Source organism: Thalassophryne amazonica, chromosome 11 (assembly GCF_902500255.1).
Source record: "Thalassophryne amazonica chromosome 11, fThaAma1.1, whole genome shotgun sequence".
In the NCBI taxonomy this organism is placed as follows: Eukaryota; Metazoa; Chordata; class Actinopteri; order Batrachoidiformes; family Batrachoididae; genus Thalassophryne; species Thalassophryne amazonica.
In genome coordinates, this window is record NC_047113.1 from 18,477,583 (window position 1) to 18,504,765 (window position 27,183).

A 27,183-nucleotide genomic window follows, 5' to 3' on the forward strand; every position below is an offset into this window, starting at 1 on the left:
GGTGTCAGAGGTATTGCACTTAGTTGGTTCAGAAGCTATTTGTCTGAAAGGGAGCATTACGTACAGATACATACTAGTAAATCGCAATATAAAACAATAAAATGTGGTGTTCCACAGGGATCCATATTAGGTCCACTTCTTTTTATTATTTACATAAACGATTTATAAATTCGTCAGATATATTACACAAAATTATTTTTGCAGATGACACAAATCTTTTTTTATCACATAAAAATCTTCAGTTTCTTCAAACACAGTTAATGAAGAATTAACTAAAGTGGACATTTGGCTCAAATGCAATAAATTATCTTTAAACATTAATAAAACTCACTACATTATGTTTCGTTCTAACAGATCTCGGATAAATACTGAAAATGTACAGATAGAGAAAATGGAATTGGCATTGAAAGAGTACAGTATATAAAATTTTTAGGTATATATATTGATGAATTTTTACTTTAAAAAACAAATTGATGAATTGACAAGTAAGTTATCGAAATATTTTGGATTATTCTATAAAATTCGACATTATCTCCCTCTTAAAGCTCTTATAACACTTTATCAAACTTTATTTGAACCACATTTGAATTACTGCAATATTATATGGTGTAATACGTATCCTAGTTATCTCAATAAATTGATTGCTCTGCAAAAGAAAGTGATTCGTGTTATAACCTGGTCTGAACATAATGCTCCCTCTGATCCTCTCTTTTATAGGCTTAGGCTTCTGAAGCTAACTGAGAGCAACATATTTCAGAACCATGCATGATGTATAATGTAGTATATAAGCGAAATGAAAGACTTTGCCAAATAATCCCAATTACTTATCCATCTCATGTATATAACACAAGAAGGAAAATCAGGTGAAGGGCAAAAAGCGTGAATTGAAATGTACTAATTTTGGCATTACATGCAAAGGTCCACAGATCTGGAATGCAATTGACGATACAATACAAAACTCTGTATCGTTAAATATATTTAAGAAACTTTTGAAAAATGACTTGTTGCTACATTATACTCAGGCTAGATCCTAATAGTAAATAATACAAAACAATGTATATATAATGTACATAACAATGAAATTTAAATGTATTATAATTAAATGTCTTTGTACCTTGTTTTTTTTTTAATGCCTCTGACACAACTGTAAATGTAAGAAAAATTGCTGCCGCAAATAATCTAATGTGTTTGACATACTTTTGTGAATATGACTGCAAAAATCAGTATGAGATTAGTTGATGGGACAAGTGCAATATTATTTATAGATAATGTGGGACTGTATGAATGTGTGTGTGTGGGAGTGCTTAATGCATCCATAGGGGGTGGGGTGGTGGGTGATTTTTTACTGTTGTAATTGTATTGTAATATATTTTTGCTTAGGACTCCTTTTATAAGCTAAGGTAGCTTCTTGGGAGATCCTTTTTACAAGTTTCAAGAAAGCTTCCTCAAATGCATAATTCTTGAAATGTAAATGAAATGGCTTTTTTTTTTTAATATTTGTAAATAAATTTGTAAATCAAATCAAAAAAATATAATGCAATGCTAAAATACCCTAGACTATATGAGCATTGTGTTCATTGTGTAAACAAATTTACATTCTGACGGTGTCTGCAGGAGGCCTTGCATGTGTGCATATGAGCTTTTGGCAAGAGTGGAAGTGCAAATCAAGAAATATTTGTCGATCACCCTCTGTGTATTTGCTGGTATTAATGAGACAAATTTAATTCCATAGTAGTTACGTACTTTGAGTTAGAGGAAGTTAGTGTGCATGCTAATATCTGCGAATTGGCTTATAAATCAACAGTGGTGTTGATAGGTTCCAAAAACAGCATTTTCAGTTTTAGAAGTGTTTATTTATCACTAACGTTTGCATAATATATGAGAAAGGTTGTATTTCTAGCTAAAACAAAGCGAAGTTACCAGCTAGTGAAACCAGAAGTGACATCATCATGCTAATGTCCGCTAAGTGTTTTGTAAATCCTTTCAGAGGTGTTTATTAGGTTCCAAAAACAGTGTTTTCAGTTTTAGAAAGTGTTTATTTCTTGCTAACATGTACATAATATATGAGAAAGGTGTATTTCTAGCCAAAAATGAAGTAAAGTTAGCAGCTAGTGACACCAGGAAGTGACATCACCACCCTAACGTCCACAAGATCATACCATAATATTAGGTACAGAGTGTCACTTTTTAACCTCTTAAAATAGGTCAGGGTTAGCCACTCTTTGAACTTGTCCAACATCTGTGTCACAAGAATGGTCTCTATGAATTTGGAAGACTTTGGCAAAAATAGGACTGGACTTATGCTGAGCACAGACAGACGGACAGACAGATGGACAAAAGTCTTCGCAATACCCATTGGCCATATTTGATGGCCTCAGGTAAAAATCAATGCTGTCATCTTATAAACTCACCAAATTACCCCATTCGCACCTGCTACCTGCTGGATGGTTAGCAGTAGTAGCAGGTAGCACCTGCTCCTAATCCATATTAGGAACAGGTGAGGTTGTCGGTATAAGAGATGGACTGAGAGAGACAAACTGTTTTTACACAGAAATGCCCTGAGTCAGAGAAATAAACTATTGTTTTCTGATTGTTTAACAATGTTTGTGTTCTAGAAACTAAATAACATGATTGTACCTCTATACAATCAAAAGATTCTGTATGAATTTAGCCACACAGAAAAAAAAAACTGTGAGGGAAAGGTTAAACAAGGTTACACACAGTGAATAGGGTCACTGTGAGACAGACAGACAGACAGACAGACAAATGAATCAGGGTTTTCTGACTGTTTATTGTGTTTGTGTTGTGTGTTGTAAAACTTAACCCTCTGGGCCGATGCCAAGACCAAGCTTTACTAAATTATAAATAACTTTTTAATGATATGAGATAAAACTTACTCTTTTTTTGCTGAAAAGTTAACTCCACGGACCTACGAGCCAGCCATCGGCCATCTTTGTAGTCCTCAGAAGCTGTGTGATGATGTGCGCAATGTGAGTGTCCAATCGGAATTGGTTCACCGTCACATGGTTTTCCAAAATCCAATCATAGGGCAGATTTACCTCACGTGAAAAGCCAAAGATCGTTTTCAGGAGTGATGTGTTACTAGTTGGCCCGTTTGAATAGCCCACTGGGTGCTCCAATGAGTACATAGTATTGGGCTCCAGTATGCCCTGCACCATTACGCACAGCGATCAGTGAAAGCAGACGGAGCAGACGGAGACCCTCTGATGACAATCTCACATGCTCCAACAGAGTCTGTAACTATCAGTATTGCTCCACTAGTTTTTATTTGAATGTTACTGGATAAATCTGCTGCTTTCTCAGCGTAAAGCACTGTTTACCAGACTGTAAGGAGCCAAAGTGGGCCAAAGTGTGAATGAAAGCTGCTTTAGGAGCAGCACAGAATACTACAAAACACAGTAGAAGTAGAAGTTTGTCATGTAACCTTTGTGTAATAGCAGACAGAAATTGTTTTGAGAGGAAGACAAAAAAACGCATTGACCATTTTGTATATATTGTTCAAAATGTGCATTTGTGTTTATTGTTTGAACCTTTTTGTTGTACAGTCTTTGACACAAGGCCTCAATTACCTTTATAAAGTGTCAAAACAGTTATTATAGTTTGCTGTGTGTTTTGAATAAATGTGTGTGTAAAATTATTTCCCGCTTTACTTTTTACTTTATTTCTGATTGTAAACCTTTATTACACTTATAAAACACAACAAAGCATATACGAGGTCTGTTAGAAAAGTATCCGACCTTATTATTTTTTTAAAAAACCTTATGGATTTGAATCACATGTGATTGCATCAGCCAAGCTTGAACCCTCGTGCACATGCGTGAGTTTTTCATGCCTGTCGGTTGCTTCATTCGCCTGTGAGCAGGCTTTGAGTGAGGTGTGGTCTACCCCTTTTGTCTATTTTTGGTTGCGAATAAATGTCTGAACGATTTGGATCTTTGCTGCATTATTTTTTTTCCAGAAACTGTAAGAGACCTCCAGGTGGACACCGTTTGAAAAATTAATATGGCTTTCAGGGACGATTTTATGGGGATTAAACTGATTAAGGAGTGTTACTGCCCCTTTAAGGATGGCCCACAAGCGCTGATGGACAGGCTGACACCCCGCACAAACAACCAGATCATTTCCAACGTGAAAGCTTTGTTGATCCGGGATCTCGTCTGACTTTCACAAAAAGGCAGAAGATGTGGACATCAGCACTTTTTCCGGCACATTCCACCATTACAGGGGTTTTTTTTTCATGGAAAAAGAAGCCGAGGGACGCGCCACGGAGCCGTTCATTACGTGGGACAAAACCTCCTCGGTGTTGGTCTCACACGACGGCTTAAAGGTGGATTTCAGACGGATTCCAGTTGCTTTCCAGTCATGTGAATATCCGATTGTGATTGTGCATGAGCTGGACATGCCAGAACATGTCCTGTGAGGCTTCATCACGGCGTTTCTTTTCGCCATGCAGCTCCGCCGCGACACGCGGAACTCCTCCTCCTTTGTTCCTCTTTCCATGACAAAACTCCTGTAACAGTGAAATGTGCCTTTCATTTCTAAACTGGACGCTGTCTTGATCCGGTATGTCCTCTGTCTAGCACAGGAATTGTGAAAAGACGTGGACATCAGCACTTTTTCCGGCACATTCCACCGTTACAGGAGGTTTTTTTTCATGGAAAAAGAAGTTGAGGGACGCGCCACCGTGCCGCTCTTGGTGTTGGTCTCTCAGGACGGCTTTCAGACGGATTCCGGTTGCTTTTCTGTCGTGTGAATATCCGAGAAATTGAGCTTGAGCTGGACAAGCCCCAACATGTCCCATGAGGCTTCATCACGGCGTTTCTTTGTGCCGAGCGGCTGCACCACGACGCGCCGAACTCCTCCGCACGTCTGTCTTAATGTGCCGAAAAAGTGCTGAGGTCCCGAGGTGGTTTTGTCCCGCGTAATGAACGGCTCTGTGGCGCGTCCCTCGGCTTCTTTTTCCATGAAAAAAAACTCCTGTAACGGTGGAATGTGCCGGAAAAAGTGCTGATGTCCACATCTTCTGCCTTTTTGTGAAAGTCAGACGAAGTCCCGGATCAACAAAGCTTTCACGTTGGAAATGATCTGGTTGTTTGTGCGGGGTGTCAGCCTGTCCATCAGCGCTGTGAGCGCGCTGCGCTCTCAGCAGTTGTGGGTCATTCTTAAAGGGGCAGTAACACCCCGTAATCTGTTTAATCCCCATAAAATCGTCCCTGAAAGCCATATATTTTCGAACGGTGTCCACCTGGAGGTCTCTTACAGTTTCTGGAAAAAAATTGATGCAGCAAAGATCCAAATCGTTCAGACATTTATTCGCAATAAAAAATAGACGAGAGGGGTGGACCACACCTCACTCAAAGCCTGCTCACAGGCGAATGAAGCAACCGACTGGCATGAAAAAACTCACGCATGCGCACGAGGGTTCAAGCTTGGCTGACGCAATCACACGTGATTCAAATCCATATGGTTTTTGAAAAAAATAATAAGGTCGGATACTTTTCTAACAGACCTCGTATATTATGAAAGCACAGGTTGTCCTCAAAAAAAGAGACATACAACTTGATTGTGGGATGCAGGGAGAGCTGTTAACAGCAATAATAAAACATTTATGCCAGGCGAGTGAACTGTCCAAAAAATGCCCTCGGACCCCAGAGGGTTAAATAACACAGTCAATGTCCACTTAACCCTGCTAAAAGTATTTTGTATGAATATAGTTGAGCAGACACTTCATGTCCACTTTTGCAAGTTATCCCCACAAAAATTCATAATAAAATGTATGAAAAGGTTAGGCTCCAGCTCCCCCGTGACACTTAATTGGAGTAAGCAGGTATAGAAAATGGATGGATGGATGAAAGGAGCCTGAGATCACAACACACCCCCCACCCCCACCCCCCATATCAGAAAAATAGGCAGATATTCTTATTAATTATTATTGTTAGTCTAAGCCTAATGTGTATTTCTGAAGGCGAAACACAAAACATGTTGTGCACGTGCGTGGAAATTCGTAGAACTTAACGTATGATATCAGACAAAGTGCTTCCTGAGAATACGTTGGGCTTTGAAGTTACATGTACAGTGCTGTGCAAAAGTTTTAGGCATCCCAGAGTTACAACAAAAGTAGCATTTGATGCCCCTCCCCTTTTTATTGTCATGTCTACAGTAAATCTGTTCCAATGAAAGTGTATACATGAGCTAATTTTTTATTCAATAACAATAATTTCTTTGTAAGTGTACTGGCCAGTAGAATACTACACAAACAGTATTTCAAATGATCATGCAATATTAAAATAAATGTAAAACACAATTACTCATACATTAAGTCACGTTTTCTAAAATAGTTTTTAAGGTCCTTATAGCCTGATGCAATTTATATACCAAAAAAAAAAAAAATCACACATAAATAGAACCCAATTTTCATATTGATTATCATTAGTTTGAAATTCATCACACATTTATTCATTTATGAATATCAGGTTTTCATCATTGTTAATGCTTTATGATGCATTAAATGCACGGCACTGTAGTTTGAAATTAGCTTATTTGTCAGTTTCTTTCATTTCCAAAGGAGGATATGATGTCCAGTAGGGCTTTGCAATATGATCCAGAAATGATGGTGGATGGGATTTTTGTGCAAACAATATTATTGACAATATCATTTTTTTTTTCTTTTTGAATTGATTTAAAGAACCTATAAATTCAACTAGCCAGCATGAACGTAATCATTTGCCTTCATATATCCAGTAAAGACAAAAATAAATAAATAAATAAAGATCTTGTTTGTAAAGAGTATCTCAGAATGAGAGTCAAATTCTATATGAGATATTACAGCAAAATAACATAAACTACAACATCTAAAGTACTGCACAGTTTGTAAATATAACAATTTCCCTGAACGTCAGTACATAAATGAAATTAGTGGTAGATACAAAACAAAGACATAAAACATCACAGTTTCAAATTTCCAGTGAAACTAAGCACAAATTGACTTTCGGTTATTTGGCTTGAAAATAACAACAGTTCAGTTTAAGACTCAGATTCTGCATCAAATAATACTACAAAATAAAATCAGCCACCACGTATAAAGTCTACCGCACAGTTTGTAAATGTCAAACAATTGCCCTGAATGTTCGGGGAAGCAAACATAAGTAATAGTCGCGGATACGAAAACAAAAATAACAGTTTCCCAACAAATAACTTTGGGAGTGTAACTCCCAAAGCATCTGCACTGCCATGAAGCAGCTTCCTGTTTACTCATGTTGCTGAACTCTCCTCTCCAGGTTTTCATCTCCTCGCATTGAACAATGTGTTCATTCTTCAAGTGGATGAACACTTTCAAAGTTTTTCCACCTTTGGTCATCACAGGCTGGCTGCCAGTCTTACATATGACTGTGGTTTGATTCTCTTCAACTCTTTTGTTTTACAATTTTTTTTTTAATTGCTAAAACACATTTCACAAAACCTTCCCCCATTTTCTCAAAACGCTAAACGCAACACACTTTTCTAAAGCTACATACCGCTACAACCACACCTTCTCTTTTCAAAACACAAACTGTCACACCAAAACAGCTGCTCAAAGCCTGCAAACACGTAAACACTATATGCATCGTTACACACTACAACAAAACAACTGAAAACACAATGTTCAGTGTGTGAGAATGTCCTTTTTACGTTTGTTCGCAACTGCCAAAGCATAGTATCTGTATCTGAACAGTATCTGTTCTCAAAAAAAAAAAAAAAAAAAAAAAATATATATATATATATATATATAAAGACACAATGTTCAGGGTGTGATGGTTTTTTCATTTATTGAACTATACCACACACACACACACACACACACACATCATTGTGCGGCATCATGTCGTCGAGCTGGGTCAGGCCACATGACCTCATCTACGTCACAGGCATGATGGTGCGAGTTTGCCTTGCTCTCCCTCCTTGGCCTGCTCCTCTCCCTCCTTGGCCTGCTCCTCTCTCTCCTTGGCCTGCTCCTCTCTCTCCTTGGCCTGCTCCTCTCTCTCCTTGGCCTGCTCCTCTCTCTCCTTGGCCTGCTCCTCTCCCTCCTCTGACTCTAACTCCTCTTCCTCTGATTCTGCCTCTGTCCATTGTGGTACTGTATATCTTTGGAACCTTCACCAAACTGTGCACTCTGAACTGGCATCTATAGGTGTGGTCACATCATTTGCAACAAGTGTCTACAATTCTGAGTCGTTATGTTTAATAAATGAAGCCAGGTGAGTACATTGTGTTCAGGTTTTGCTGAGTGTGGCAAGCATTTTGCATCACTTGAGCTTTAAATTGAGAATCTGAGCAGAGTTTTATGCAACTTGTGTTTTAGCAAGGCAAAATGTTTTAGATTTATGAGAAAAGGAGGATTGCGTTTTGTGAATTGTGTCTTCATGTAACGTGTTTATGGTTTTGGCAAATGGGGGCTAGTTTTATTAAATGTGTTTAGAGAACTGGTCATTTGGTTTAGAGAATTGGGTTTTGTGTTTTAGCAATTTTAAAAAAACTGTAAAAAATACTTCCACACAATGGAACTCCACTGGTACAGCTGAGTTGCCAGGTTTGTTAGGTGTAGGACACATGTAACTTAGGTCTGCAGTGCATGGTGTTACATCATGACCCCGCTCACTCAGAATATTGTGATATTCGTTTTTTTCCTCACAGAGATCAAAAATTATCCCTGGGATGATCATCAACAGTGCAAAATGGCACATCCCCAGGGTGCTACAAGGTCACTACTGCTTGTTTTTAGATTTGGTGTCAAATTCGTATGATAAAGTATTTGGATATAGTTTTAACCTCCTCACATGCACGCTGAGCAGGGAGGACCTCTACACTTTGTGTGAATGATGCGGTGATAACGGCGTGCACGCCGTGCTGCAACTAATAATCAGGCAGTCAGAGTGAGGACAGAGTGCTGGGCGGTAAACTAATGCACATCCAGATTGCAGGGTGTTTAGCAGCGGCTGATGTGCAGCGGTGGTCTGGGGCTAGCTAATGAGTGACCACTCTGCCAGACGAGGCCAGGCTCTGCTCTGGATCAGGTTCCCCTTCCTGTTGACGTCTCTGTGGGCCTGACTTTACGGGAAGAGACCCTGCGCCCAGGAAATGGTCTCCCCTTACAGCGGCAGAGCTCGGGAGGCAGCACGGCGCTAACCACATTTATCTGTTTATCAGGACGACTCTGGGGCGCTGCCTAATCGCGTTTAGCTACTGGACAGATCCCTTTGCTAACGAGAGACTGATAGGTACAGACAGGGCACAGAACCACGAGAGATTGATTAATAGAGAGAAAGGGCAGAAAGAATAGGGAAAGAAGATGAGAGAGACAAGAGGAAGTCGTTTGGAGACAGGTGAGGAGGGCCACGCGAGGCAGGCGGCTCCGAGACACATTGCTGATGCAAAGAGAATAGTGGCGGGCAGCTAACAACTAATTAGCGAAACAATTTTTTCTTTTTCCTTTCTTGTTTTGTTAGCAAATTAACCTTTCAGCATAGATTGTATATACAGTGCATCCTGGAAAATATTTACAGTGCTTCACTTGTTCCACATTTTGTTATACTACATTGTTGTACCTTGTTCTAAAATAGATTAAATTAATTTTCCCCTCAAAATTCTACACACAATACCCCATAATGACAATGTGGCAAAAAAAAAACATTTTTTGTTTTGTTTTGTTTTGCTGGGTTTTTTTGTTTGTTTGTTTTTTGTTTTTTGGGGGGGGGTTGTTTGTTTGTTTTTTTCTTATTTTTTAAGAAATGACGTACATAAGTCTTCACAGCCTGAACCATGAAGCTCAGAATTGAGCTCATGTGCATCTTTTTTCCACTTATCATCCTTAAGATGTTTCTACGTCTTAACTGTTCAGTTGATTGGACATGATTTGGAAAGACACACTCCTGTCTACCTATACAGTCCCACAGTTAACAGTGCATGTCAGAGCACAAACCAAGCATGAAGTCAAAGGAATTGTCTATAGACCTCCAAGACAGGATTGTCTTGAGGCACAAATCTGGGGAAGGGTACAGAAACATTTCTGCTGCTTTCAAGGTCCCAATGAGCCCAGTGGCCTCCATCATCTGTAAATGGAAGAAATTCAGATGCACCAGGACTCTTCTTAGAGCTGACCGCCTGTCTAAACTGAGTGATCGGGAAGTACCTTAGTCAGGGAGGTGACCAAGAACCTGATGGTCACTCTATCAAAGCTCCAGCATTCCTCTGTGGAGAGAGAAGAATTTTCCAAAAGCACAACCATCTCAGCAGTAATTCACCAATCAGGCCTGTATGGTAGAGTGGCCAGATGAAGACACATGGTAGCCCACCTGGAGTTTGCCAAAAGGCAACTAAATAACTCATCAACAAAAATTCTCTGGTCTGATGAGACAAACATTGAACTCTTTGGCATGAATTTCAGGCATCATGTTTGGTGGAAACCAGATACCATCCCTACAGTGAAGCATGGTGGTGGCAGCATCATGCTGTGGGGATGTTTTTCAGCAGCAGGAACTGAGAGACTAGTCAGGATTGAGGGAAAGATGAATGCAGCAATGTACAGAGACATCCTGGATGAAAACCTGCTCCAGAGCGCTCTTAACCTCAGACTGGGGACATGATTCATCTTTCAGTAGGACAATGACCCTAAGGACCAGTGTTGTAATGAAGTAGAAATACTTTGTTACTGTACTTAAGTAGACTTTTGACATATCTGTACTTTTCCTCAGTATTTACATTTCTGGCAACTTTCACTTTTATTCCACTACATTTTCTCAATAAAATGTATACTTTTACTCTGATACATTTCCTTTAACCATCTTCATTACTTGTTAATAAATAAAACATAGAAGAAATTTGATTGGGTGATGCCTGTTTGTAGAGGTGAAAGTAAGCCGGAGTGCAACAGTACGCCGTACCAGGAAGAGACATACAGACCTCTTCAGCCGGGGTGCAGGGGTACGCCTTCAAGCCCTGCAGCATCAAGTGCCGTGTTTGACATAAAACAAGTTCAAAAGACAAAAAAATAAAAGATGACAGGTTGAATCTGCGCCCCCGCTGAGGAAGAAGAAGACTGTGGATGGTTAAAAGGCGGCCATCTGCTCTCTGGACTCCAAATGCACATATGTTGACGCACACACACATACACATGGATCGGCTCCCGCTGGAGTCCAGCGTACGATCGGAGTTAACCCACACTTAAGGGGAAAACTTCAGTACTGACATTTTACTTGTGGTAAATTTTACTTGTGATTTTACTTTTACTCAATACTTTTACTTAAAGTACATTTTATATGAGAAATTTACTTTTGATACCTAAGTACAGTAAATGTCAGATACTTTAAGACTTTTACTCAAGTAATTTTTTTAAAGGAGACTTTAACTTTTAGCAAAGTAATTTTATGGTAAGATACTTGTACTTTCACTCAAGTATCACTTTGAGGTACTTTATATAGCACACAGCCAAGATATCAGGAGTGGCTTCAGGACAACGCTGTGAATGTCCTCGAGTGACCCAGCCAGAGCCCAGACCTGAAAACGATTGAACATCTCTGCAGAGATCTGAAAATGGCTGTGCACCGACGCTCCCCATTAGGCATGTGAATCTCTTCACTGACAACGATTCGATACATGTCTCAATACACTACCAGCGATACGGTACATGACAATACTGACGATACAATGCAATATGATTCACCCCGTGCCCGATTTGATGCAATTTGATATGTATTTGATGGCGATTCAATTCCTCATAATGCGATACGATGTGATTTGGTGCGATACGATGCGATTCAACATGATGAAAAGAAATTATACCAACAATTTAAATAGAACATAAGAAGCTGCAATTCAGTATGGTACTATAGTATTCTTCTTCTTCGTCTGATTCTACGAGAGGCAGAGGATTTGTTTCACTCCTTATAAGCAGAAAATTTACCAGATTCAACATTAAGGAACAGGAATCAGTTTGGAACCTGTTTGATCACACTGTCAGAACTTAAACAGTAAACAATCAGACAACATCACTCTCAACAAGTGACTTAAAGTGAGTCACTCACTGACAGCGTACCTCCTCTGCAAAAGTAATTTGAGATATTTTTCTCACTGGTTTTGTGGACTTAGGGGGCACAGTGGCAGCCACGGCATTCTTTCCAAACAACCTGCGTCTTGTGAAGTTTCCCATCTTTTTAAAAAAAAAAAGCCAAAATAATTCCAAACGCGTGATTTAAATGTTTTAGATGCATCAAAAATATTCTAAAAGTGCTTGTGCCTTTGTCGCGGGCCTCCATTTTAAAATACATTCGTTGCTGTAGAAATGTGCTTTCAGGCTTCCCTCGGTGCATTCAATGTACGTCAGAAAAAATTGATGCAAGCAAGCGGCGACTGATCCATCACAATGTCATCCTTCAATTGAATCAATGCACAATGAATGAATCGATACAATCACATTGCGCACGTTTGTATCTAGATACCGATTTGTATCGATTAATCTCCACATCCCTACACCCCATCCAACCTGATGGAGATTGAGAAGCGCTGTAAAGAGGAATGGGCAAAATTGGCCAAAGATAGATGCACCAAGCTTTTGGCATCTTATTCAAGAAGAGTTGAGGCTGTAATTGCTGCCAAAAGTGCATCAACAAAGTATTGAGCAAAGGGTGTGAGTTCTTAGTTTTTTATTTTTAGTAAATTTGCAAACATTTCAAAAAACCTTTTTCATGTTGTCATTATGGGGTGTTGTGAGTAGAATTTTGAGGGAAAAAAATGAATTCACTCAATTTTGGAACAAGGCTGTAACAAAAAATGTGGAAAAAGTGAAGCTCTGTGAATCCAGATGCACAGTTTCCATGACATCATCCATAGGATTGAGTGGTTTGGAAACTGAAATATTTGCTGACTCATCCTAACTCCTTGCAACGTTGTGATTCTGAATGTAGTCTGAGTGATGTTTTGTGAGACAGCAATTCTGCCATCATGCAGCACATGAATGAGGGTTACTAACTGGTGCTCTGCGGACCACATAAGTGCTGCAACATACAAATTAAATAACATGGAAATATCACTTGACAGAAACACTGAAGCACAGAATTCTTACATGGTTCATTAGTACAATTAGCCACATAGCACGCCATATTAATTCAAATATTTGGAATAACATCTCAAACTTGACAAACACATTTGGTCCAAAGCAGGAGTCACTGCTCGCGGGGCTGTGGACTCAGGTCACTGGCACAAAAAAAGCTGTCAATCAAAGTGATTTCTAATTATTTATAAATTTATGCCTTAAAATATGTTAAACTCTGGGATGGACTGGCAGCCTGTCCAGGGCCTCTTGCCTATTGACTGCTGGGTTAGGCTCCAGTACCCCAAAACTCCAAGCGTGTTAAAAAAAAATGAATGAATAAATATCTTAAAGTGATGAGTCATTTTAAAAAAAGTTGTCATGAAGTTGTCATGAAGTGGAAAACCAGCTATAGAGATCAGAAAAAGTTTTGTTGTTTTTTTTTTTTGGTTTTGTTTTGTAAGAGGTTGTATTCATCTTTATTTTTGATTTGAAGTTGGGGATTTTAACATAGGCTATCGATGGGGAGCAACTCTCTTTTGGAGACAGCCTCAAGTGGCCATTCATGGAAATGCAAGATTTTGTGCTTCCACCTATGCTTGATTTAAGAGGAACAGTCAGCAGACGATCACTTTGGATGTGAAATTTGTCTAAGTGCCCCATGAATGTGGCTTTGTAAACAGACACAGTGACACGTTGGCGTGTGCACTGAACTGACCGGGGGCGTGTCCGTCGACAGGAGCAGCTGTGGAGAGCTGTGGTGGTTCTGGACGTCCCAGCTGGAGAACACATACCGTGTTTGGATGGACATGAACTAACAGCTGCCCACTGTGACACCTGTGTGTCTGCTTGCTGTCCTCACGTGGACATACATAAAACATATATCACCGATGCAATGGGCTTAGTGAGCGCACACACGGCGCGCACATTGACAGGCTACCCCAGGTGAAATGGACCATCAGATCATAACACGCAGCGGGCAATCTGAATGTCACGCCACCCATGTGAGCTCTGTTCCACATGACGTGGTGTCTGTCCTGCAGCACGCCATCCACAAGACGTGTATTGGGCAGGATGCGCAAGCAGGGCTGGCTGGACATGCGGCCAGCAGATGTGGACATGATAAAAGTGCCCTGCTTCTCATTTATGTCATTTCATGACTGTACGTCTGTGACCATGGGTCATCTACAGAGAAACAGATGGTTCATACTTGTATTGTCCGCTTGATAAGAAGGGTTCAATAAAATGCAGTGTTTTTATATGGTGTGTGGTTGTATTTTTTTAAAATACGTCCATGTCCTACTTGATATCAGGCATTTTCCCGCACCTTTTACAGGTCTTGTCTCAGAGTGATGCTGAAAAACTAATTCATGCATTTATTTCCTCTAGGCTGGACTATTGTAATTCATTATTATCAGGTTGTCCTAAAAGTTCCCTAAAAAGCCTTCAGTTGGTTCAGAATGCTGCAGCTAGAGTACTGACGGGGACTAGCAGGAGAGAGCATATCTCACCCGTGTTGGCCTCCCTTCATTGGCTTCCTGTTAATGCTAGAATAGAATTTAAAATTCTTCTTCTTACTTATAAGGTTTTGAATAATCAGGTCCCATCTTATCTTAGGGACCTCGTAGTACCATATTACCCCATTAGAGCGCTTCGCTCTCAGACTGCGGGCTTACTTGTAGTTCCTAGGGTTTGTAAGAGTAGAATGGGAGGCAGAGCCTTCAGCTTTCAGGCTCCTCTCCTGTGGAACCAGCTCCCAATTCAGATCAGGGAGACAGATACCCTCTCTACTTTTAAGATTAGGCTTAAAACTTTCCTTTTCGCTAAGGCTTATAGTTAGGGCTGGATCGGGTGACCCTGGACCATCCCTTGGTTATGTTGCTTTAGACGTAGACTGTGGGTGGGTTCCCATGATGCACTGTTTCTTTCTCTTTTTGCTCCGTATGCATCACTCTGCATTTAATCATTAGTGATCGATCTCTTTTTCCTGGTTCTTTCCCTCAGCCCCAACTAGTCTCAGCAGAAGACTGCCCCTCCCTGAGCCTGGTTCTGCTGGAGGTTTCTTCCTGTTAAAAGGGAGTTTTTCCTTCCCACTGTGGCCAAGTGCTTGCTCATAGGGGGTCGTTTTGACCGTTGGGGTTTTTCATGATTGTTGTATGGCCTTGCCTTGCAATGTGGAGCGCCTTGGGGCAACTGTTTGTTGTGATTTGGCGCTATATAAGAAACAAGTTGATTGATTGATTGATTGACAGCGATGGTAGCTCAGTGGTAACATTTCTGGTTGGCAATCAGAGCTAGGAAAATTGCAGGTTCGAATCCTGTGGGTGGCATGTATTTTTTTTTTTTTTTTTTACAGCAGCTGCATGATGTGGTTACACTGTGTTCCTGCATCCACGAAACTGTCGCAGCTGCATCATTCACACCTGCCCATCGGCTCAATGTTTTCGTAGTTCACTCATATGAGCTGTTCCGCCATGATTCGCCTTCATTTGTACTTATTCGTACTATGTGTGAAGGGGCCCTTAGAAATGTTTTCATACCATTTTCTGTCCACAGTCTAACTTCTTACGGCTCTTTAAGCTGTTATGTTGCTTCAAAAACACTGCTTACCAGTGTGAATAGCATTGGCAGTGATTTTATATGCACTGACCTGTGACCCGGAAGTGTTTGTGAGCTCTCAGCGCGCACTGAGAAACTCGAAACTGGCTTATTAATTTTTCCAAATTACTTTGTTGATCGAAGCTATACAGTTACGGCTCAGTGTATTCCTATGCCAGCCTTTCGCTGGTGTCTGGCATGATGACGTAACGCAGTTTCTATATGTTTCTGGGAAAAAGTTCTCCCATGCTTCCTGTGTCCTTCCTGTTTGAACTTCCTGTTTATGGTGACAAAAGTGTACTTCCTGTTTGTGGTCATGACAAAACTGAGCAGGATGGACTAGAAGAACGCACTCACGCCCATCTGTCATCATCCTCGCTGCTCCATGTTAAAGTTGTAGCTCTTTAGGTTGGTTTTTCCTGGTGCTAGAGCAAAAATACTGAGTGAAAGCTCAGTTCATATAATAAATGTTAACAATTAGCCATAGTTTCAGCTAAATGCATTTGCTTCAGTTAGCAGTTATCGACACTAGCTTTTATGCTAGTTGTACTCTCCGCTGAAAGAGAGGCAAGGTGAAAGAAAAGATGAAGCGACTGAAGAACAGAAAGGCTTCATGTGTGATCGCCGAACACGTCACACTCCAGCCGAGAAACTGTTTGTGTCCTAATGCCTTACACTTCCCTCATTTCCCCTCTTTCTTCCCCTCCTCCTCCCTCCATCCATCCATCTATCCATCTAGCAATCCCTGGGAGGCTCGGGGCGTCGAGGAAAAGCAGAGCAAGGAAAGCGAAGAGCGGCGCATACATACTAAAGAACCACTTACCTTCCTAGGGCCTCTGTATTTCTCAATCACCCCAAGCAGGCCCGCTCTACTGTCTCCTTCTTTCCATCTCTCCCACCTCCCCTTGTCTCCCCCAGATAGTGCTAGTAATGGGAGGTTAACACAGAGGCAGCGCTCCCATTATTGAGTGAATTTAGCACCTTGGACAGCGCTCTACAATCTTTATTGCTTTGCTGACCCTCTCGTCATGTCCTGGGCGTGCTCAACAGCCTCCGCGTGTGCAAAGCTGCGTGTGCGGAGCCACGTGTGCACTGGTGTGTGTGTGTGTGTTTGTGTGTGTGCAATACGAGGTCTGATTGAAAGGCGGCGTGTCATGGAACAGAGCGCACACATGCTCCAGGGCTTGTTCACAGCGAGGGATACGCTCAGGAGGGTATAGCGCACAGCGTGTGTGTGCATGTGCACAAGTAGAAGACACAGAGTGGGAGAGAGAGAGAGAGAGATGGGGAAGGGTTGAAGACGGGGAGGGGAGCTGCAATTTTCTGGTTGTCGCGCCTCCAGCATATATCCTAGCCCCGGCACATTAACTTTTAAAAAGGGTTTTGTAGGGCTGTAGGTGTCTACATCACACACGCACATATATAACACCGCCTGGAGTCACACGCTCGTATGCTAACAAAAAGGAGGCAGAGACGACAGAAAGGATGGGAGAGGATGAGCGGCGGCACAGAAGGATAAATGTTTGATGTGGGAAATTCCACTCAGCAGTTTTCACCTGAGCAATGATGTTCTGCATTTATCACACCAAGTGCATCCGCGGTTATTCACCGGGATCATTATCCGGGTTAATACGGGGCAGGAGACAGGTGTGTCCCCGCTGACAGTGGGAGTTGTTTAGCTGTCACCTGATGATATGTTGTGTTAAATGAAACTGATGCGTGATTGTGGAGTAGATTCATGCTCCGGCAGTGACAGCACAAGATAGTTGACTGATAGAGAGATATGAACTTATGTTTTATTCACTGATGACGGTGGCTCCCACCGCTCTCTCCCAACTGCCCCGCTAGTAACAAAGTACCAGGACTGGCCCATTTCTCTTCCTCTTTCTGCCTCTTCCTCTCTGTTCTGCATTCACAGCATAATGTAAGAAGTGTAAGAAGTGAAATGTAATAAAAGTGACTGAACTCGGTGAGCTGTCACGCTTGTGATCAATCCCCTTATTCTTTCTGTGCTTGATTGCAGGAGGTGATCTTGAAGCGAGCGGCAGACTTGGTAGAGGCCTTGTACGGGATGCCTCACAATAACCAGGTAAACAAAAAAGAAAAAACACACAAGCACGTACACAAACATCATCTTTTCCTGAAGTGTGTTTGTAGTTTGGACTGCCGTCAGCATCAAAGTCGGTGTCTCCGCTGGACCCCCGGAGCATCCCGCTGCGCTCATGTAGCAGCCCGGACCGGCAAACTCGCACGATGCGATGGTGCTTTTATCAGCTCAAATCCTGAGCAGGAAGAAGGAGGAGAAGTGCAGTGAAAACTAACTGCAGAGGGAGAAAAGGAGAACGTGAGAATGGGCAATTAGGAATAGTACAGAGACAACTCAGGAGGTGGAGAAGTGGGATTCAAAGTGGGCTCTGTCGGAGGAGGAGGAGAGGAGAATGGAAACATGAAGCAGGGAGGAAGGAGGGACCAGCCAGGCTAAACATCTGATGAGTCTGCTAATGAGCCTGTCCTCCATTTACAGGAACCAATTCCACCACACCCTGTGACCGATGATAAAAACCATGCAGCCGGCTTCGTTTAAATGCCCGATATCTCAAGTGAAAATCTAGCATGCATTTTCTTGCAAATCTATCCAGCTTTTTTATTTTTTCCTCTTGTCTTTTCCTCTGTTTTTGACCACAACTGTTTTTTTTCCCTCTCATTGTTAGGAGATGATTCTGAAACGAGCAGCAGATATCGCGGAGGCCCTGTATACGACAGTGCCACGAGGGCACAATCAGCTAGCCGGCCTTGGTAGCGGCTCTGTCCACGCTGGCATGATGGCTGTAAACTCCTTCACTGGGTCAGAGGTCGCACAAACAGCCAATCAGGGTGAGCAAGCGATAACAGCAGTGGTAGGCGGAGCTAACCTAAAAGTTAGCTTCAACAACTAATAATCTGCTAACTGAAAAGTTAAAAGTGATCAACCGCTAAAATATTTCACTGAAGCTACCTCTAACTGCTCATTTTTATTATATGAATTTTGCATTGACTTGGATTTTAGGGTCTAAAACACTAAAAAAAACAGACGAAAACAGCTGAAACATTAATATGTTTTCATGTAAACATGGAGGTTCACAGTAGCATTTAGCATTGTAAAATCAGATGATGACCAAGATGTGCATAAATCATTAAATTAAATTAAACAGGTGCATAGTACAGAGGGATGGATCCAATATTAAGAAATACAAATACACTTTGAAAATAATTGAAATAATCTAATTAATATATTTATTATCAAATCAAATCAATTTTATTTATATAGCGCCAAATCACAACAAACAGTTGCCCCAAGGCGCTTTATATTGTAAGGCAAAGCCAAACAATAATTACGGAAAAACCCCAACGGTCAAAACGACCCCCTGTGAGCAAGCACTTGGCGACAGTGGGAAGGAAAAACTCCCTTTTAACACGAAGAAACCTCCAGCAGAACCAGGCTCAGGAAGGGGCAGTCTTCTGCTGGGACTGTTTGGGGCTGAGGGAGAGAACCAGGAAAAAGACATGCTGTGGAGGGGAGCAGAGATCAATCACTAATGATTAAATGCAGAGTGGTGCATACAGAGCAAAAACAGAAAGAAACACTCAGTGCATCATGGGAACCCCCCAGAAGTCTATAGCAGCATAACTAAGGGATGGTTCAGGGTCACCTGATCCAGCCCTAACTATAAGCTTTAGCAAAAAAGAAAGTTTTAAGCCTAATCTTAAAAGTAGAGAGGGTGTCTGTCTCCCTGATCTGAATTGGGAGCTGGTTCCAGAGGAGAGGAGCCTGAAAGCTGAAGGCTCTGACTCCCATTCTACTCTTACAAACCCTAAGAACTACAAGTAAGCCTGCAGTCTGAGAGCGAAGCGCTCTATTGGGGTGATATGGTACTATGAGGTCCCTAAGATAAGATGGGACCTGATTATTCAAAACCTTATAAGTAAGAAGAAGAATTTTAAATTCTATTCTAGAATTAACAGGAAGCCAATGAAGAGAGGCCAATATGGTTGAGATATGCTCTCTCCTTCTAGTCCCTGTCAGTACTCTAGCTGCAGCATTTTGAATTAACTGAAGGCTTTTCAGGGAACTTTTAGGACAACCTGATAATAATGAATTACAATAGTCCAGCCTAGAGGAAATAAATGCATGAATTAGTTTTTCAGCATCACTCTGAGACAAGACCTTTCTAATTTTAGAGGTATTGCGCAAATGCAAAAAAGCAGTCCTACATATTTGTTTAATATGCGCATTGAATGACATATCCTGATCAAAAATGACTCCAAGATTTCTCACAGTATTACTAGAGGTCAGGGTAATGCCATCCAGAGTAAGGATCTGGTTAGACACCATGTTTCTAAGATTTGTGGGGCCAAGTACAATAACTTCAGTTTTATCTGAGTTTAAAAGCAGGAAATTAGAGGTCATCCATGTCTTTATGTCTGTAAGACAATCCTGCAGTTTAGCTAATTGGTGTGTGTCCTCTGGCTTCATGGATAGATAAAGCTGGGTATCATCTGCGTAACAATGAAAATTTAAGCAATGCTGTCTAATAATACTGCCAGAGGGAAGCATGTATAGCATTATACTGACAGTGTGTCAGTTTCACGTTGGATTAGTGTAAAAGCTCCACAATGAACAAACATGAGTTTGGGGTTTACAAAGATTTTTTTTTTTTTAAATGTTAGCTGGCTTAAAGTTTGTAGAACTACACCCTCACATTGGAGTGAATGTGAGGCATTATTTGTAAAGCACTCTGAGCGTCTGATGCAGATGGAAAAGCGCTATATAAATGCAGTCCATTTACCATTCATTTACCATCATGTGGACGAGACAGTCAGGCATAAACCAAATAAAGGAGAGTCTGAAAAAAGGAGGACAGGAAGTGGGGTGGCAACGGGACACGAGGAAAGAAACGAGGTGAGAGAGTGAAGAATGGAGAAAAAGCGAGCTGTGGATGGAGTACGATGGAGAAATATGAGTGGGTCCTAGGGGTGTGTATATTAGACTAGGGTCGGCCCTCGTCTGACAGAGAGAGATGTGGGTGCAGTCAGTGGTGATTCATCATATGTATCAGGGGAACCAGAAGAGAGTGGATGGACCAGCATCTGGATGTGTCTCAATACTTTCATTGAGCTTCCTCCACTCTTCCTCTGTCCCATTATTGTCATCTGAAATACAGTCCCCATACAAAATATTGGAAGAATTCAATTGTTTTCGCTGAACACATATTAAGTTTGAGATCAAAATAATAAAAATAATCAAATCAAATCAAATCAATTTTATTTATATAGCGCCAAATCACAACAACAGTTGCCCCAAGGCGCTTTATATTGTAAGGCAAAAACCATACAATATTTACAGAAAAACCCCAACGGTCAAAACGACCCCTATGAGCAAGATCTTGGCGACAGTGGGAAGGAAAAACTCCCTTTTAACAGGAAGAAACCTCCAGCAGAACCAGGCTCAGGGAGGGGCAGTCTTCTGCTGGGACTGGTTGGGCCTGAGGGGAGAGAATCAGGAAAAAGACATGCTGTGGAAGAGAGCAGAGATCAATCACTAATGATTAAATGCAGAGTGGTGCATACAGAGCAAAAAGAGAAAGAAACACTCAGTGCATCATGGGAACCCCCCAGCAGTCTAAGTCTATAGCAGCATAACTAAGGGATGGTTCAGGGTCACCTGATCCAGCCCTAACTATAAGCTGAAAGCTGAAGGCTCTGCCTCCCATTCTACTCTTAAAAACCCTAGGAACTACAAATAAGCCTGCAGTCTGAGAGCGAAGCGCTCTATCGGGGTGATATGGTACTAAGAGGTCCCTAAGATAAGATGGGACCTGATTATTCAGAACCTTATAAGTAAGCAGAAGAATTTTAAATTCTATTCTAGAATTAACAGGAAGCCAATGAAGAGAGGCCAATATGGGTGAAATATGCTCTCTCCTTCTAGTCCCCGTCAGTACTCTAGCTGCAGCATTTTGAATTAACTGAAGGCTTTTCGGGGAACTTTTAGGACAACCTGATAATAATGAATTACAATAGTCCAGCCTAGAGGAAATAAATGCAATAATGATAAGAGAGTTCAGAATGTCAGCTGCTACAGTCGGGTAGAATGGTATTTGGATAGTGAGACAAATTTGTAATTCTGCCTCTGTACATGAACCACAGTGGTTTCTAAACAAATCAAGGGGTTTCACAAAATAACAGATTAGTCACAGTCCCCCATAATTTCAGAAGCCATAGTAAAGTGGACAATTGACAAGCAGTTTCATGGCCAGGTGTGGTCTGTTCCCTCATTATTCCACAGCTAATTAAGCAATGATTGGTCTGGACTTGATTTCAAGTGTTGAATTTGCATTTGGTAACTGTCCATTGAGCTCTCATAGTGGAGCAGATAACCGTAACAATTGTTCATTTCTGGAAAGAAGCACCAAAGTTGGCACAAATACTCCTTAGACATTACTCTTTTGAAAACACTGAGTAGCCACTTGAATTTTCAGTAGGCAGCCAGGTAGGGGTCAATTGAAGAATTACACAGGGGTCAAAATTTAAAAATGCTCCAATCATATTGAAAGCTATACCACATTATTTGTCTGATCACAGTGATACCAAAAAGGTATAGTTTGGACTATCCATGACTGAATGTTATGGAGTTATGTGGTAAAAACAACAAGAATGGTGACAAAGGTCAATTTCAGTTTGTACAGGGGCTAGAAGTTAAAGTTGCTCCAATTTTGGTAAAAAGTGGTGCAAATTATTGGTTGAAGTAATAGGATTAATAAATGAAATAGTTTTGACTGTGTTGAATGCTTGGTCTGCAAGGTAAAGGTAGAGCAATGTCGACATCCATTGGATTCTATGACATGTGACATAGGTTACCCTGTAACATGATAACTAAGCATTCCACATAGTGCAAACTGTTCCTTTTTAAAACCCTGTGAACTCAACCAATAATTTGCGTCACATTTTACAATATTTAGAGCAACTTTAACATCTGACCCCTGTACAAACTAATGCTGACCTTTGTTACCATTCTTGCTGTTTTTACCCCATAACTCCATAACATTCAGTCATAGATAGTCCAAACTATACCTTTTTGGAATCTTTGTGAACAGACAAATAATGTGGTATAGCTTTCAATATGACTGAAACATTTTTAAATTTTGACCCCTGTGTAATTCTTCAATTGACCCCTACCTGGCTGCCTACTGAAAATTCAAGTGGCTACTCAGTTTTTTCAAAAGAGTAATGTCTAAGGAGTATTTAAGTAAGTAAGTAAGTAAGTAAACTTTATTTATATAGCACTTTTCACAGACCAGGGTCACAAAGTGCTTCACATGATAAAATCAATAAATACAAAATAACACATACAAACATTTAAAAGAAAATCAAGCTAAAATGCAATTTTAAAAAGGTGAGGCTTAAGTTGCTTTTTAAAAACATGGACAGAGTCTATCGAGCGAAGGGAGCAGGGAAGCTCATTCCAAAGGCGCGGCGCCACAGCTTTAAAAGATCTGTCCCCTCAAGTTTTAAAACAGGTACGGGGAACCATCAGCAGGTTCAGGTTGGAGGACCTCAGGCCCCTGGTGGACACATATGGTTGGATCAGTTCCTTGATGTATTCCGGAGCCTGCCCATGCAGAGCTCTAAATGTAAGCACCAGGATTTTATAATTTGTCCTAAACAAGACAGGGAGCCAATGCAGGGACTTGAGTATTGGGCTAATATGGGCTCTCCTGTGGGTGCAGGTCAGAAGCCGTGCAGCGGAGTTTTGCACAACCTGCAAACGAGCCAGTTCTTTCTTATTAAGACACGTGAACAGGCTGTTACAGTAATCCAGTCGCGAAGATATAAAACCATGTACAATCATCTCTAACTCTTCAAAAGACACCATTTTTCGAAGTTTAGAGATATTCCGGATCTGGAAAAAACAATTACTAACTGTTTCGTATGATGTTCCAGAGACATCCCTTTATCCAAGATAATGCCAAGATTGCGCAGGCTGCCCTTAACTGAACTATTCAGTTCACCAAGGTGCAGCCTAATAGCAGGCACGGCACTCTCCGGAGCAACAATCAATGTTTCAGTCTTATCAGAGTTCAGCTGCAAGCTGTTTTCACTGAGCCATTCCTTAACTTTGGTGAGACAATTGGTTAAAGAATTGAGTTTCTGGGTCTCAGTTGTTTTAAAGGAGCAGTACAGCTGCAGGTCATCAGCATAGAGATGATAGGATACGTCACAAAACTGCTGGATCAACTTGCCGAGAGGGATGATATACAAAAGAAATAAAATAGGTCCCAGAACCGAGCCCTGCGGCACACCCCACAAAAGGTCAGCAGACTCAGACATCACATTATCAACAGACACACTAAAAGTTCTACCAACCAGGTAGGAGCTAAACCACTCTAATACAGGACCCGACATCCCCACCAGATCCTGTAGTCTCCTGATCAGGATGATCATTTGTGCCAACTTTGGTGCTTCTTTCCAGATTTGAAGGATTCCTCTGTAAATATTCTGTTATCTGCTGCACAATCAGTGTGTTGATGCAATTGAAGGAGGTCATAAATAGGCTGAAAAAACAACATAGACCTATCAGGCCCAGAGCAGAAACATTAGGAAGGACAAAATTAACAATTTGGCACGTTCTTAAAATGAAGACTGAGCTAAGCAATTACAAAATGCATATGAGACAACTAAAGTAGATGATGGAAGAATTATTTTCTCTTTGAAGAAAAGCCCCTTCACAACATCTGTCCAAGACCAGACCACTCTTGAGGAGATGGACATATCATTATCAAAGTCTACACTCAAAACACACCTTTGTGGATTTAAGTACAGAGGGTTTACAATAAGGTGCAACCACTGGTAACACAGTAAGAGAAAGGTCAGACTTCTTCGGTAAAAACCTAAAAATAATGTCTGCCCAGTTCTGGAACAAGATTTAGGCAGATACAACTAAGATGATTTTGTACCTGAATGGTGGGAAGAGAAGAGCGTGAAGAAGGAAATCCATGGCTCATGATCTGAAGTACACTGCATCATCTGTCAAATATGGAGGAGGCAGTATTTTGGCATGGGCGTATATGATTACCACCTGGTGTTTACTTATGATGTGACAGCTGATGGAAGTAGCACCATGAATTCTGAAGTTTAAGTCTATATTACCTGCTCAGCTTCAGCTAAATGGACTGGGGGTGAATGGGTCTGTCTGCCTGGGTGGTGCCATCCAAGAACAAAGTTGGTTCTGTTGTATGGTGGATGTGGTGACACAAGGCACCAGCCCATGCTCCCACACATGATGTGATACAATAAGTGCTATGTACCATGTAAGCTTGCCGTTGATGAGTCACTAATTGCATGATTGTGGAATGCCCAGTCCCAGTCTCATGCCATTAGATTGTGAAACCATCATGAAATGTAATAGATTTTCATGATGGGGCAGTCTAATCCTAACCCTAACCCTAATGCCCCATGGTGGGTCCACAAAACAGCCCAGTCTCTCAGCAGTTTGTGATGTGTGTTGTGATACAGTGGGGGAAATAAGTATTTGATTTTAGTAGTAGTAGAAGGATAGTCATGGCAAGGAAAGTCTTTAAGACAGCATCACGCAGGACAACGTGGCAGGATGCAGAACATTACACCACAGTCAGGGTCAGCGTGGAGCACGTGAACCTGGTTTTTAAGTGACACCACAGTGGAGTAGCCTCATGCTCTGTAAACCACCAACAGCATCCACTGCCATCTACAACCAGATCAAACTGCAAAGACAACAAAGAAAAGTGTGGGTTCAATCATGACTGTGCACATATCTGGACCATTGACACAAACGACTGATGGAGTTGTTGGATAAGAGAGGTATTCCAAGTGACCAGTTGAGTTTAACCCACGACAGTCAAGGTGTTACTTGAGGTAGTTTTCTTCTGTTCCGACATTTCAGTCTTTTCTTCTTCTTTCACACTTACATCGATCTTACAGCATACAAATGTTGTTTCTATGTGATTCTATGAAACACGTGTATGTGCCATGAACATAGAGATGAATTTTTGTGGATACAGATTACCGCTGGCTGTAAAGAATTCTGTTCTCGCAGGTCCTGTCGCTAATACTGGCTTCATTCCTTATAAATTACAAGAAAGCTGCAGAGGCATTTTAGTGTTAATTGCCTTATCAATACATCTAATTTTGGAGAGGAGCCAGTAAGGTTAAAGGCCTCTTGTTTCAGTACTTGGATTGCTGCTCGGTTCTTCTCGTATCATTTGTCTTTCTTTCTTCATTGCTTTTTCACCCTCCCCATGTACAACCCCTGGCAAAAATTATGGAATCACCGGCCTCGGAGGATGTTCATTCAGTTGTTTAATTTTGTAGAAAAAAAGCAGATCACAGACATGACACAAAACTAAAGTCATTTCAAATGGCAACTTTCTGGCTTTAAGAAACACTATAAGAAATCAAGAAAAAAGATTGTGGCAGTCAGTAACTGTTACTTTTTTAGACCAAGCAGAGGAAAAAAATATGGAATCACTCAATTCTGAGGAAAAAATTATGGAATCACCCTGTAAATTTTCATCCCCAAAACTAACACCTGCATCAAATCACATCTGCTCGTTGACATTGACCCTATGCCATGACATTGACCCTATGCCATGACATTGACCCTATGCCATGACATTGACCCTATGTGTCTTTTTGCAAGGAATGTTTTCACAGTTTTTGCTCTATGGCAAGATGCATTATCATCTTGAAAAATGATTTCATCATCCCCAAACATCCTTTCAATTGTCCAAAATATCAACGTAAACTTGTGCATTTATTGATGATGTAATGACAGCCATCTCCCCAGTGCCTTTACCTGACATGCAGCCCCATATCATCAATGACTGTGATGATTACAATGATTACATGTTCTCTTCAGGCAGTCATCTTTATAAATCTCATTGGAACGGCACCAAACAAAAGTTCCAGCATCATCACCTTGCCCAATGCAGATTCGAGATTCATCACTGAATATGACTTTCATCCAGTCATCCACAGTCCACGATTGCTTTTCCTTAGCCCATTGTAACCTTGTTTTTTTCTGTTTAGGTGTTAATTATGGCTTTTGTTTAGCTTTTCTGTATGTAAATCCCATTTCCTTTAGGCGGTTTCTTACAGTTCGGTGACAGACGTTGACTCCAGTTTCCTCCCATTCGTTCCTCATTTGTTTTGTTGTGCATTTTTTGATTTTTGAGACATATTGCTTTAAGTTTCCTGTCTTGACGCTTTGATGTCTTCCTTGGTCTACCAGTATGTTTGTGATCTGCTTTTTTTCTACAAAATTAAACAACTGAATGAACATCCTCTGAGGCCGGTGATTCCATAATTTTTGCCAGGGGTTGTATATGCTGTGTAAGATTATCCAAAATTTCACAACTTACAGCATATCGTTCTATTCATTATCACTGAGAGAGAAATGAAATTGCCTTTTTTTTTTTTTTTTTTTTTGC

General features: G+C 41.0%; 1 protein-coding gene across 2 annotated transcripts in view; it reads left to right on the top strand.

Annotated features, from left to right (window-relative positions):
• The window catches only part of ebf1a (EBF transcription factor 1a), a 201,895-nt gene that overhangs the window by 157,966 nt on the left and 16,746 nt on the right, over positions 1-27,183 (top strand). The gene's annotated exons all lie outside the window — the stretch shown is intronic.